The sequence below is a fragment of the Musca autumnalis genome, unplaced genomic scaffold, assembly GCF_047663935.1.
Source record: "Musca autumnalis isolate F117 unplaced genomic scaffold, ASM4766393v1 scaffold_4, whole genome shotgun sequence".
In the NCBI taxonomy this organism is placed as follows: domain Eukaryota; kingdom Metazoa; phylum Arthropoda; class Insecta; order Diptera; family Muscidae; genus Musca; species Musca autumnalis.
The window spans coordinates 120,156,615-120,171,430 of NW_027411977.1; the positions used below are offsets into that span (position 1 = coordinate 120,156,615).

The window sequence follows — 14,816 nt, forward strand, 5'->3', positions numbered from 1 at the left end:
TAAATGCCATACTATTCTTAATATTTCTTGCCGAACAACAAAATACGTAAGTAGTACTGAATTCAAGATAATAAAATGGAGTCTATTGTGAAAAAACCCTTTTTACTGTGTATAATTTAACTTCTAAAGATCATATATTTGTTGGGGTCCTCTCCGAGAGCTTCTACTGTAGATAAAATGAAGCGACTAACGTTCCTATAGTGCAAAACACCGTAAAGAGTCAAATGGCGACAAAAATCTTAACAAAGCGAAGATGAAACTTCTCCGGAAATATTCGACCCAAACTTACAAAAGAACAACTGTTCGAAATTCATAAAAAGTCACATTAACTCCGAGTCGAGCTCACCACAGATTACAACCAATTAATTACAAAGGACGAACAACTAATACAATGCGTTCTCCAAGTAGTCGGCTATACCCAGATAGGCTCCATTTTCCCTAAGGCGTACGTACTCACGTTAATCGGGACACTGGCTTTCTATCTCGAATTCAGTAATACTTACGCATTTTGTTTTTGAATATAAAATAAACAGAATGGCCTGCATAATACGGGCAAATAGCTTTAACCGTTCCACAGATATGGGTCGCCGAGAGAGACGAGATTTTCATAACTTCGAGGCTCCAGTAGCACGTGTTAACTTATTCCAATGGTGCTCAATTGGCAATCTTAATCTTAAATCTATCTAAAATCTAATCTAAGTAAACAGTTTAGGCGGCACCCCGCCTAAAAAAATCCGACATCGATTTCTTCCCTTTGAGTTAAAACCAGTCTTAAGCTACAAATTAAGACAAAGAAAATATTGAATTTACATAAAATGATTGATATTTTATCAAATTTTATATTTTTGCATAGTTTAACAATAAAAAATAGTATTACAATACCATATACCCTACACCACACCGTCGCACAGAGGGGAAATTTGTGTTAAAGGTTGATCAAAAGCCCTAGAAAGCTCATTTATAGTCCGATTGATATAAAATTTTGCACAAAGCATATCTTCTGTATAAGGATTAATCCTATAGAAAATAATGAGAATCGGTCCAGATTTGGATGCAGCTTCCATATATATTCGCATCTGATATGAGATAAAAATGCACCAAAATCACTGAAATTTGACACATGCAACCTAAACTAGCCTAAAAAACATTGAGCCAATTTTCAAACATACATATACATACATATATTTCATTCCAAATTTTATTTTTTGAAACTTACTTAAATTAAATTTTTCTCAATTCACATGAGAAAAGCCGTGAATGTTTCTGAATAATGCAAACATATTTGATAGGTGTTGGTTTAATCTGATAAATAAGAGCCCCGGTTATAAGGCAGAGCAAAATTTAGTGTGAGTAAACCTTGCAATTCCATATAAAAATATTTCATATTTTAGTTGAGAAAAATTAGATTTTTTCGGAATGGCGCAAATATGCGCAATTTTTTATGATTGAATCTGATATTTGAGACTCAAGCGCATAAAACATTAGAAGAAACTATGGTCGGGAAACGACGGGGAAATAGACTTTTTCACTATTGAAATTGTAGTAATCTTAAAAATTATCATAAAAAAAAATTCATAAAGAAGATATGTATCACCATTATTAAAGAGCAAAGATGTAAAATCAATCTAAAATTTTTAAATGCTAATCTTGTTCGGAGACTGTACAAAAACAATAAATCTTGAAAAATATACATTTTCGCGAAAATTATGTCATTTTAATGTTCACCTAAGTTCTTAGTTTTCGAAAATTTACTTTTTGTTTTCAGTGTGGCTGAGTTCAATCGACTGCTGCATTGGATTGGTTAATCTTACAAAGTCGAGGATGGTTATAGCAAATGTAGAAAAGAGTCTGGTTGCCGTTTATCAACATTTTTTCATAAAAAAACGATTTTCATATTTTGAGTTTTGAGCAACTTTAGGCCTATGTTTCCCCTCTGTGCGTCGTAAGAGGTATCAATAACATAATAATCTGCTAAAAAATCGACGTTAAATTGCCAACAGTCTTAATTTAGGACACTTTAAAGTTTTTTTGATGATTTTTCCAACTTTAATTGTAAATTTGACGACTTTTATGACGATTTTTGCCCAAAAACTGTTTGCATATTTTGCATATTTTTTGCATATTCTGCTTATTTTTTGCATATTTTGCATATTTTTTGGCATATTTTTTGCATATATTTTGCATATTTTTTTGCATATTTTTTGCATATTTTTGATATGACCCCAAATATCGAAAAATTGACCCTTAAAACGCCTAGATCCAAAATTTGAGTCCAATCGGATGAGAAATAAAAAACATGCAAAAATCCGATGTCTACTCATTACAAAACCTCTTACCAACCCATTCTTTTAACAAGGACATGTCGCGCAAAATAAGTGGTTATATTTTGGGAACTACAAATAAGTAGATAAATAATTAGTCACGACTTTTAATAACTACTTACTTTAGTGGCAAAACATTACGGTTTTGTAGTGAGTTTTTTTTTTCTGGGATTATTTAGTGCATTGTCAGGATTAATATACATACATACACTCCGTTTCATGTCAATAGCACATTTCAAATTGCTTTTTGTTACATCATTTTAGTCGATATCCGTGGAATAACTTCGGGAATGTTTACATATCTTGGTTTGTAATCTTATACTTCATAAGATTACAAACCAAGATATATAAACATTCCCGGGGTTATTCCACGTATATCGACTAAACTGAAATAACAAAAAGCAATTTGAAATGTGCTATTGACTTGAAACGGAGTGTATAATAGCTTAATCGCAAAAACATCCATAAGACTTTTAATTTACAAGAGATAAATAATTTACAGTTGTTGTTATGTTTCGCGAGGCCAATAACAATTGTGAGTATGGTGTATTTATGGAGGGATACATTCTTATTTTTACCTATATTAGGCTGAGAAGTTTAATCAGCATTGAAAATGTTACCACTGTTTCGAAACAACATTCTGACATGCTGCTTCCACCACAATTGTGACCCCATTACCTTGTAATGGCTGCATTAAATAATGAAATATGAACCTTAATAGCATTTCAACCACAGATTAGTAAATAATTACGTTTAGAATAAACAAGTGAGAAAAGGCTATAGTCGGTACGGGGCCGACTATGTGATACCCTACACCACTACCTCTGTGAATAATCTTTTCACTCGAAAACATTTATTTTATGGAAATACGAAAGTTTTCACCTATCTGGCTTTTATACCGAATGACTTAAGGCGAACTGAACCAAAATAATTAATATTTAATTTTATATTTGACTACTGTCGACATCACCAACATCAATAGGCTTCTATCTCTGTGAGAAAAGTTCGTGATGATCCGATCAAAATTCCGACCTGTAGTGTGATTGCAGAAAAAGTGGAAAAAAGGGATGCATTAACGACTATTGCGATATCTCTATTATTTGACTACCTACGCCAACCTACTTTGCATAATTTCAAAGACGGGATTTTCTACTTTCTTAGTCAGGCTTTGCTTTTAGAAGGTTCCAGAACCAAAGGTGTGATATCCGTCATTATTATTAAAATCGCAAAAATGAGAAGTTGGGCTTTATTATCGACTATTGCGATATCTTCGTTGTTAGACCACCTACGACAACCCACGTTACATTGTTGTAAAGGCGATATTTTATACTTTCATTGCCAGGTTTTGCTTTCTGTAGACCCCTTATAGACGCTGAGATATTTGCTTTGGAATAAAATGTTGACTTTTTCTCCAAATAAAGTTTTTGCTCATTCCGACCCCTAAATATTATCCGACCATCATCAAAATCAATATGCTTCTTCCTCTGTGAGACCCTCATTAACCCTCGAAATTTCGTGACGATCCGATCAAAATTACGCCCAGTAGCGTGATATTCAAAAAAAATGGAAAAATGGGATGTATTATCGAATATTGCGATATCTCCCTTATTTGGTCACCTACGCCGACCTAGTTTGCATCATTGTAAATATGGGATCTTCTACTTTCATAGTAAGGCTTTGCTTTTGGAAAGTCCCCAGCCAAAGCTGTGCTATTCGTCATTATAACTAAAATCGCAAACATGAAAATTTGGGGTTTATTTGCGACTATTGTGATATCTTCGTTGTTTGATCACCCACGAGAACCTACTTTACATCGTTAGAAAGGTGATATTTTCTACTTTCATTGTCAGGTTTTGCTTTTGGTATACTTTATATAAAAGCTGAGATATTCGCTTTGGAAGAAAACGTTGTCTTTTTATCCACATACGTTTTTGCCCATTCCGACCCCTAAATATTATCCGACCATCACCAAAATCAATAGGCTTCTTCCCCTCCGGGACCCTCATCAACACCCAAAATTTCGTGACGATCTGATCAAAATTGCGACCTGGAGCGTGATTACAAGGTTTAGATGGACAGACGGACAGACGGACGGACGGACGGACTGACGGACGGACACTGTGACTTGGGATGAAACTAAATCGCGCACAAAACTCAACGCTTCTGTGATTCACATTACGTTTCATTAGGACTGTACATCATATGTCTATTCAGGGGACATAGGAAGTTTTGTTGAAAAAGTAGGCTGAATAAAAAACTGTTTCGTAAAATTTAAAATATATAAATAAAAAATTTTGGATATGGGATTCATTACTCGATAGACACCCAATAAAGCTCTGCCAAACATATCAAAATAAAATTTAAAAATTTTCTAATATAAAAATTTGGGGAATATTCTGGTTATCCTGAAACCGTAAAAAGGACCTTTCAAGAGCGATTTCCTTTTACCATTTTGAAGGATTTACCTGAAGTTACTTTAATTTACGTAAAATTATCCTGAAGGAAATTGAAATCGACAATTTTATAATTTGAAATCTGTGAGAATAATTTGAATATCCTGAAACTGATTGAGAAGATAATTAGAAGAACGAATCCTTTGACCGTTTCGTAAGATTAACCTGGAGTTACGTTGTTAAAAGAAAATCCTCCTGAAATCGTTGAAGCTGTAATGTGTGCATAAATTAGAACATACATAAAAAGCAACATTTCAAACAACATTTCGGATGTTAATTTTCCTACAAATACCGGGAATAACGATTGGAGTTTCGAATAATTGTCCCGATTAAAGAAAAAAAAATCTACAAAAGGATCAACATCATCTTAGCAAAATATAATTATTACCATAAGTTTTTACACATATAACACATCATCTGATTAAACGTGGTATATGAAATGAATTACTATTGAAATCTTTAGTAACAAAATGGCAACAAGATCCTCCGTCATCAGGCCTGGAGACTGCGTGGGATTTCTTTTTGGTAAGTCCACATCAAATTTTTGTTCATTCCATATTCAACCACGAAACATTATCACACATTAATCATAAACATACATATATCGAAAGATATTCACATCAAGATCTTAGTTTATTGATATCTTATTAAACAAATATTCAACTGAAAAGCTACTTTGATCTGATCTAGATCAATAATATCTCAATAATCAATATAGCACGTTTTAATTTATTTTATATAAAATACTAGTACAAGAATTTTTGTATCCTTATCTTAAACCTTCATTTCCTATTGTTATCCTAATCATAAATAATTAATTTTGTTAAATATAACTGTTATGATTTTTAATATGAATCATTAGAGGTTTTTTCGTATGCCACGAAAGGAGAAGGTGTTCTTTTAAGAGGTACATGCGTGGGCTGGCATTAAATGGGCTGTCAGCTGGTTGGGTGGGTAGTGAACCCGGAGTAACACAATTACATCTTAAGTTACTCAACTTCGATTAACATCATTCCACACACACACCTATATACACGTATACTCTCTCACACACATATACACAAACACCCACACACACCTATAGTCATTTATACTCACTCACACACACATATACATATACTCACTCACACATACTCAATGAAAGCTACCTTATAAACTTTACTTTTGTGTGAACGCATCCGAATCTATACCCCAAGGGAAAAGAACTGCCCCAGACTGAGCACGGCCGGGGCCAGAAGGTAGCGAACTCTGGAGGGGATAGAACCAGTAGGGTGGATCGTCACAACACACATAGCCAGATCGACTCAGCTCGTCGAGACATTCATTTTGATATATATGAGTATGGGTATACGACCATTATTTCGATGCGTTACAAACTTTTTGGCCAAAACCAACTTATAATACCCTCCCCACATAGTGGTGTAGGGTATAAAAAAAAAAATTTCAAAAAATGTATTATATACTCTAGTAGTTGTTTCCTATCAACTGCATTTGTCACTCACGGCTAACTTCGTAGATATAAACGATAATCACAAAAGTATGTGAATAGAGTTTTAAAACGTATTATACAAGAAGCTAATGCAAACTGTGTTAAGTGAAATGTGTTTCGAAATACACTAACTTGATGATGATATGGAATTATGTGCATGACAGATAAACTGACACCGGCATCAAGTTTATGAAATGTTAAGCGTTTTAGTTGTGTCCTGGAAATGAAAGAAGCTATAGTAAGATTAGAAATTTTAAAATATGTACATATGAGCAAAACGTTTCAAGCAAGACACACGTTTAGCTAAAGGAAAAAGGTAAATGTTTTATTTGGTTAAAAGTGTAGGTTATCCCTACGAAAGACAAAACAGAAAGAGAAACAAACTTAAATGTAGACATTTCATACTAAATCGGTAAAATTCTTAAAAGGGAATCAAACAAATATATATATAAATAAAGGTTTGCAACATTTTGTAGCATATCTCCATTTTATTTGTTTGGGTACCATTTTTTCAGTAACTCATAGTTAACCAACCTAGCAAGCGAAAAGGAAAAGAAAAACATTGTATAAATTATTTTTGTTCTTTTTGCGAGAAAGGCAGAGAACATTTTTTCTTCAGTTTCTTCAAGACAACCGTTGAGTGAAGACGGTAAAGTGTGTAAATAAATCAGTGTTTTGTGTTTTCTTAAATAATGGTGTTTGTTTGTATATTAAATGGCCAATACATTTTATAATTGGAAATTTTATATTTGAATCATAAAGGTGAATGGAAATATTTTATTGGACAAAGAAAAAATCGCAATATTGCTTATAACATTAATACGTTTTAATATACACAAATACCTCGATTTGCGTTAACAAAAAATAATAGATTTTGTTTCGATTTGCATTACTGGGGCCTAATTATGTGAGTCGATATCGAGTTTTTTCGAACCGAGTACCCAAAGTTGGTATGATAACATTCGGTATCGAGTAAAATTATCGAGTTATCGATCAATTTTCTGCGAGACATTTCTCGTTGCTACATTACCAATCGTAAACAAGCAAAAGGAAAGAAAATGCAAGAAAAGTAATGTGCAAATTGAATCTTGCTTTCGTTTATGCAAAATACAGATAAATTAGTTAATAAATGTGAAGATTTCTGAACAAAGTAAGAATAATAATAAGTCGTGCGCCGCACCGCCATATTTGGAACATATAGCCAAAATTGTATATTCATGATCGCAAATCTATAGTCATGTAAATAAAATTTGATGATAATAACATTTTCTATAAACAAAACTTACTATCATAGAGTTAAGGCTGTGATAGCCTTTTCTGTTAAAGAACATATGCTCATTTTCCGTTGGTTTTTGTAGGCCAAAATGGGTTCCGTCAACACATCCAATTACTAATATAATTTTGTTAATTATTGCATGATATATTAAATATTATATACGAACCTCCAGGAATTCCATATTTGGTATAAAATGATTCCTTACATAGAGTAGATTGCTCTGGAGAAAATCGTATATGTTGTGGGCATAGTTTTCGCTCCATTTCATTTACAACATGTTTAACAATTTTTGATGTAACACTCTGACACAGACCTAAAATTAAATCATTCCCTATAGTATATTGGAAACCGCCACTTCCCAAAAGGGACAACGTTGCTGCCAACTGCAAAATTGGGGGGACAGATTTTGAACTTTGGCACGAAAATTCCAAACAAGAAAGTACATAACGGAAAGCCTCTTTTGTCAGCCTGAATCTCTGTAGAAATCTGCGAAGAAATATAATATACATTTTAAATTGATCAATTTATGATTTATACTTTAAAACACATACGCAGCTTCCGGTAAAGATAAAGGTTCACTGTGTGAACGAATTTGTTTACGAATTAAATTAATGTTGTCATCTTTTTCGTCAGAAGAAGATAACAAGAATAACACAGATGGATCCATTTTATTATTTTATGTTCATTTCTTATAAAAATTGCGCCAACCAAGAATGTTTTTAATAATTCTGCCAAAACAACCGTACGTTTATTAAGGTAGATGCATTATCAATATGTCACAACAATTTAAAAAAGGATTTCCAAACATTAATAATGTTCTTATTTTCTTACCACAACTTTATTCCGAAATTATTATTCAAAGTATTTTTCAAAAAATTTCACAAAAATTTACATTTTTTCATTCATAATAATGCTTTTTTCGTTTTTGTTTTAAAATAAATACTTTTTCGGCATCTACCTATAATTATGTTCCTTAAAGAAAATTTAGGCTTTCACAGTTCGATTACCGGTTTTCACAGTTCGATTACCGGTTTTCACAGTTCGATTACCGGTTACTATCGAAAAAATCGATAACAATGCTTAAACGATTTCGATCGAGACTTATAATGCCGTTTCTTTATCGTGTCGAAAACAAATTCACGAGTAATTTCTCGATCGAATCGACTCACATAATTAGGCCCCTGATTCGATTTGCGTTAACAAAAGACAAGAGGACATTCATGAGTTCGTAACGACACTCAAAGAATCAATTAGCAATGATTTGTTTATTTCCACTGCCTCGGAAACTACATTAAAGCAAGAATCACCTGCGTCTAATAATGCTACCGCAGAAAAGGAGTTTAAAATGTCACTCAAATAGTATAACAAACTACGAAACTATAACCAAAGCAATTGTTATATTTGTAGACAACGATTCAGATGAAAATCGCAGGGGCAAAGTAAAAAGGCTATAGAAGATGCTATTAATAATGAATTTTATTTACCAAAAATTTAATTCAACCAAAAAATAAAAAATCATAGGAATAATTCATTTAAGAAAAAAAAATTCTATAGGACATAATTTGTAATATTTTTAGTTAAATGGACTGATTTTTAAGTTTTTTTTATATGCTTATAATACCATTTACATATTGTGTGTATCAATCGCTTGAATTTTTAGTGAAAAATTTAGAAAAAATCTGGCCCGATTTTCACAAATTTTTGTAGGATTCATTTTTTAGACACAATGAACTGGTAAAGTTGTTCATCGATTGCAAAATAATTGTGGCCTGTAGAGCGATTTCCTAAAAATTCGGCTCTGGTCCCTATACAAGGTATTATGGAAGGGTTATCGTTAACCGATCATCATATATCTTTGTATACATCGTTTTTTAGGCACAATAATGAACTGGAAAAGTTTTTCATCGATTGGACCATAAATCCGGCCTTTAGAGGATTTTCGTGAAAATTGACCTTTGGTCCCATACAAATTACTATGGAAACAAACCTCCCTCTGGGGGCAAGGGATAACGATATTTAAGGTTTACAGATCAAATGAAAAAAAGGATACCACCTTCCGAACGAGTCGAGCTACACCGCTGCAATTTTGTACACATGGGTTTTTGGTCTGAACTTAGACTTAGACTTAGGTTCGAAGATGGTCTATATCGGTCCACGTTTTCTTATAGTCCCCATATAACGGTACCGCCCGATTTTCGGTCGTGGTGCAATGGTATGCATACCCGCCTTGCACACAAAAGGTCGTGGGTTCGATTCCCCGGCTAGGCAACATCAAATTTTCAACGGTGGCAAAATACCCCTCAGTATAGTTGGCGACATTTCCTGAGTACTCCAGCCATGTAAAACTTCTTACAAGTGGTGTCGTAGGACACGCCGTTCGGACTCGGCGATAAACTGTAGGTCCCATATCATTAAGCTAATATGAATCGGGGTGCACTCATTGATATGAGAGAGAAGTCTCCCTTGTCCCGCCAGGGATGTTTGTGGAACAATTATATATTATAGCTACATGTTTTGGTCGAATAAGCTATAATTTGGCATTTAGGGTTCTCAGTGATCAAGAAACTTCTCAACCAAAAACTATGGTCATAGGTCTACGTTTTGGTACATGGGGGCTGTAGCGGTACTGCCCTAATTAAACTATTTATAAGCTTTTAACTACACCTTCAGACCGAATTAGCTATAATTTGACATTTAGGGTTCCCAGTGACCAAGAAAATTCTCCACCAGAAATTATGGACTTATGTCCACGTTTTCTTATAGACCTCATATAACGGCACCGCCCGATTTCCGGTATTTTAACAATAGGTACATTTTATGGCAGAATTAGCTATAATTTGGCATTTAGGGTTTCTAGTGGTCAAGTAACTTCTCCACCTAAAATAGTGGCATAGGTATTTTCGCAACAGAAAGAGAACTAATAATTCCATATTAGCTCAGAGTATTTCATGGTGGAGGGTACAAAAAGTGCGGCCCGACCGAAGTTAACTCTCTTTAATATGTGTGGTTTTGACATGTATTCCCAGCAAACCAGTCGTACCGACATCGTAACGAAATCGGAACAAAATTCGGACGTTACGTCCGATGTCGGATCCGAAATCGTAAGTATATCTAAACAAAAGTTGTATGAAGTGGTTGACACAATTTCGGATCGAAATTTCGGAATGAAATCTGAAGAAAATCCTTGAGAAATACTGAAGAGAAATTTATTTCCGACATTCGCTCCGATATCGGAATAAAATTGGTACAAAATCTAAATTATTTTCCCTCCGAAAAATCGTTTAGAAATCGGAACGAAATCTGAATGATTTTGCTTCCGTAATTGTTAAGACGGGTCGGACATCCGACATTTGGTTTGCTGGGTATTTACTACATTATATAATCATTTGATACCACTGTGCAACACGAAAATTATTAACCATATTCTGACACCGCAGCGTGATAGAAGAAGAAAAAAGAGGGGACACGTGCCTCGCCGTTTTTTCTTATCTCATCAACTTTGGCGGTTATAGGCCTCCAAAAACTTTAGGTTTTGATGTAAAAAGCGTCATTTAGACAGGACTATATCTTCCAAACCGTTAGGAAATTTGAATTTGTTTCAGAGGCAAAGCTGTAGCTCTTGTCTTAAAGAACAAAAATTGTGAACACATAATCCATCAAATTTCATCTGCTAGGTCAAAATGTTTTTCTTGGGTTTTGGTCTACAGCTATCAAACCGATCAAATTTGAAGCAAACAAGCAACTACAAAAATATACCTCAGATCTAAATAAACATCTTTCTAGAACATACGAACTATGTATAGACGATTCTTAATGGTCAAAATAGCAAAGCAAATGACATTTGTATCCTGTTTTCTCGGGTTCTGGTCCACAGATACTAAACCGTTCAATATTCAAGAAAACAACCAACTTTCTGAAACATGCGAAATGTCTATGAACGGTTCTTAATGGTAAAAATAGCAAAACACTTTTGAAAATATTCAATATTTACACTTTTTCTCCGATTCTGGACCAAGATACCGAATCGCCCAAAAATTAAGGATACCGTCAACCACAAAAATGTACCTAAGATTTCAATAAACAACTTTCTAGAACGTATGAAGATTCTAGGAATGATTCTCAGGGCTAGAATTCACGAACAATTAAATTATTTTTATCCCCCCTGCTCAGGATTTGAAATAACAAATTGTTAAAAACTCAAGGAAATTTGAAAGGTTTGTTATTTACGGACCTGAACAGGAAAGAATGATCTAAAATAATCTAATTTTAAGCTTGAAAAATAGTTTCCCGAATCTTCATATATTCTAGAAACTTGTTGATTGAAATCTAAGGTACATTTTTGTAGTTGACTGAGTCCTTAATTTTTGGGCGGTTGGGTATCTTTGGACCAGAGTCGGAGAAAAAAGGATAAAAACTGAATATTTTCAAAAGAGTTTTGCTATTTTTACCATTAAAAACTGTTCATAGACATTTCACATGTTCCAGAAAGTTGTTTATTGATGCATTTGCTACAATAATGTAGGTTGGTTGGTTTTTTTTTGAATATTGAACGGTTTAGTATCTGTGGAACAGAACCAGAGAAAACAGGACACAAAACACATTTGCTTTGCTTTTTTGACCTTTAAGAACCGTCTATGCAGAATTCGTATATTCTAGAATGATGTTTATTGAGATTTGAGGTACATTTTGGTAGTTGGCTGTTTGCTTCAAATTTGATCGGTTTTACAGCTGTGGACCAAAAGCCGAGAACAAATTTTAAAAGAAATTTGACTCTGGCCATTTGACCTTGCAGATGAGGTTTGATGGATTAAATGTATTCGCAATTTTTGTTCTTTAAGACAAGAGCTACAGCTTTGCCTCTGAGATAAATTCAAATTTCCTAACGGTTTGGAAGATATATTCCTGAATAAATGACCCTTTTTACATCAAAGCCGCGAAAGTTGATGAGATAGGTGTTTTGGTGTTCTATCACACTGTGGAGTCAGAATATGCCCAGCAAACTTTGAAGGAAGGGCTTCTATGCGATGACGTGATTTCATGGCATATTTTGCATTGGTTCAAAGCAAGTCGTAAAAGATCCGATCTTTTCACTAGCATTTAAACCCGTGCAAAGGAAGTCGTGAAAGATCAGATCTTTTCATCAGCATTTGAATCATTTGTACATATCACTATAAACAAACAAGGCGATTTGTACATCCCTACAAGTAGCGACATCAAAATAAAAGAGTATACATTTCCAAAATTTGTGTTATAAAATTAGAAAATTACAAATTAAATGTAGGTTCACGAACTAGAAATTCTTAAAGAAGTGCTGTTGGAGTCCATGTCGAAATCTGAACTGGTGATGAGAAGATAATAGAAAAGCTTTTGTAAGATGAAACAAAATCAAAATCAATGCAGAATTTTCCATTTTCCGAACATGACATGAAAATGTCATGCATTGGTCAAAATGACATGCTTAGGATCCGACAATGAATGTCATCTTAAGATCCGAAAATGAATGTCATCTTAAGATCCGAAAATGAATGTCATCTTATGGTGTTCACGCTCATATAAAATTCATGAGTGAAAATGCTAAAAAGATGACATGCCAGATCACTTGCACCCATGATTCAATAGCATCCTTGGCATCGAACATTTTGCTGGGTGGTTAATAAAACATGACTCAAATAATTACACACAGTGTACCAGATTCCGATGTCCCGTTGATGATTTCCCTTTTGAGGAGAATGTGTTTTATTTCACAACTAATGAGAAGCGTTCAAAGATGTTTCAATATTTTATAATTAATAGTTTTTATTTTTTTCTTTCTAAAAGTGTGACACTACATTATTATTTACTATTTTTATAAATAGTTAATGTTTCATTAAAGCCTCTTATGTGTTTCTTGTATTTGGAATTTTTCATGTACCTATGCGTCCATTGTTGATTTTGTGATTGGCATCTCTATGCATTTCAATAAATGAAATAACCACCACCATTTATAAATGTGTGTGTGTGTATGTGTACACGCAGAAAAATTTATGTTAGAAATATGTTTGGATCCAAACAAATATATGTTTGCAACATTTTGTAACATATCTCAATTTGATATGTTTGGGTAAAACATATTTTTTATGTTAGAACATTTTTTTCATGGGTGGAGAGAGGATGTTTGTCAACGAGAGTAATAACAGTGCTCTCGCGGCTGTGGGTATTGTATAATAGAAGACGTAGAAGCGAAGAAGGGGGCTTTGATGGCATGTATGCGTCAAACTCGTGTGTTTCTTGTTTTGCTGTTGTTAACCAACTTAGCTGGCGACGAAGAAAAGAAGAAATGATATGAATTATATTTTTTTTCTTTCTTCAGTGTTTTAGTTGCCTTTGTAGAGTCAAGACGGTAAAGTGAGTGAATAAATCAGTGTTTTGTGTTTTCTTAAAGAAATTGTGCTTTTTAGTAAATTAAATGCCCAATACATTTTATAATTGGAAATTTTATAATTGAATCAATAAGTTGAATGGAAATATTTTATTGGACAAGGAAGGAAGAAATCGCATTTAATATTGGTAATTACATACATACTTATTTATTTTTGAAATATGGCATATCCATATTAATTTATTACATTACATAATCATTTGATTCTAGATGCCGATTCCCCCCTGATAATTTCAACTATGAGGACAATTTGTTTTATTTCACAACTAAGGAGAAGCGTTCAACTACGTTTCTATATATTTTTCCTTTTTAAAAGTGTGACTATTTACAAATTATTTCAATCAGTTTTTCTTTTATTAAAGTCTGTTATGTATTTCTTTGGAATTTTGTATGTACCTATGTGTTTGTTGTTCTTTTGGTTTTTTTATTGAAAAAACCACAACATTTGTGTGTATACTATAGAGATAGCCAGTGAGTTCTTACTGAGAGCAAGTGAGCACACATTTTAAAGCAGAGTGAGGCAGAGAAAATTTGTGGGTCTCTCTTGTGCTCTCAATGAGCGTAAATTTGTTGTTGTTCACAACGTGTTAGCATCTGGGTACACTGAAAAGATTTTGCAGTTGTACAGCAAATATGTGGAGGGGAGAATTTGAAAATGATTTTTTGTTTTGTATTAATATTTTTAATGGCGCAGAATGCCTCGTCTGCAATGCAACAATAAAAAATGTATATAAACAAAGGAGAGGATTCGAAATGCGGTATATGTATCTGTTTGCTTTGATGAAAGCACTGATATAAGGGACACAAGTCAAATGCTAATTTATATTAGAACCGTAGACAATTTGTTCAATGCATTTGA

At 33.5% G+C, this 14,816-nt stretch overlaps 1 protein-coding gene and 1 long non-coding RNA gene across 29 annotated transcripts in view; both read right to left on the reverse strand.

The window, feature by feature from the left end:
* Window positions 1–14,816, reverse strand: part of Rbfox1 (RNA-binding Fox protein 1) — a 699,789-nt gene that overhangs the window by 387,797 nt on the left and 297,176 nt on the right. The window lies entirely within an intron of this gene.
* Window positions 7,166–8,162, reverse strand: LOC141402488 (uncharacterized). Its single transcript, XR_012412642.1, has 4 exons — window positions 8,091–8,162; window positions 7,706–8,025; window positions 7,550–7,653; window positions 7,166–7,492 (listed from the first exon to the last, which is right to left on the reverse strand). It is a non-coding gene; the product is annotated as an uncharacterized lncRNA (long non-coding RNA).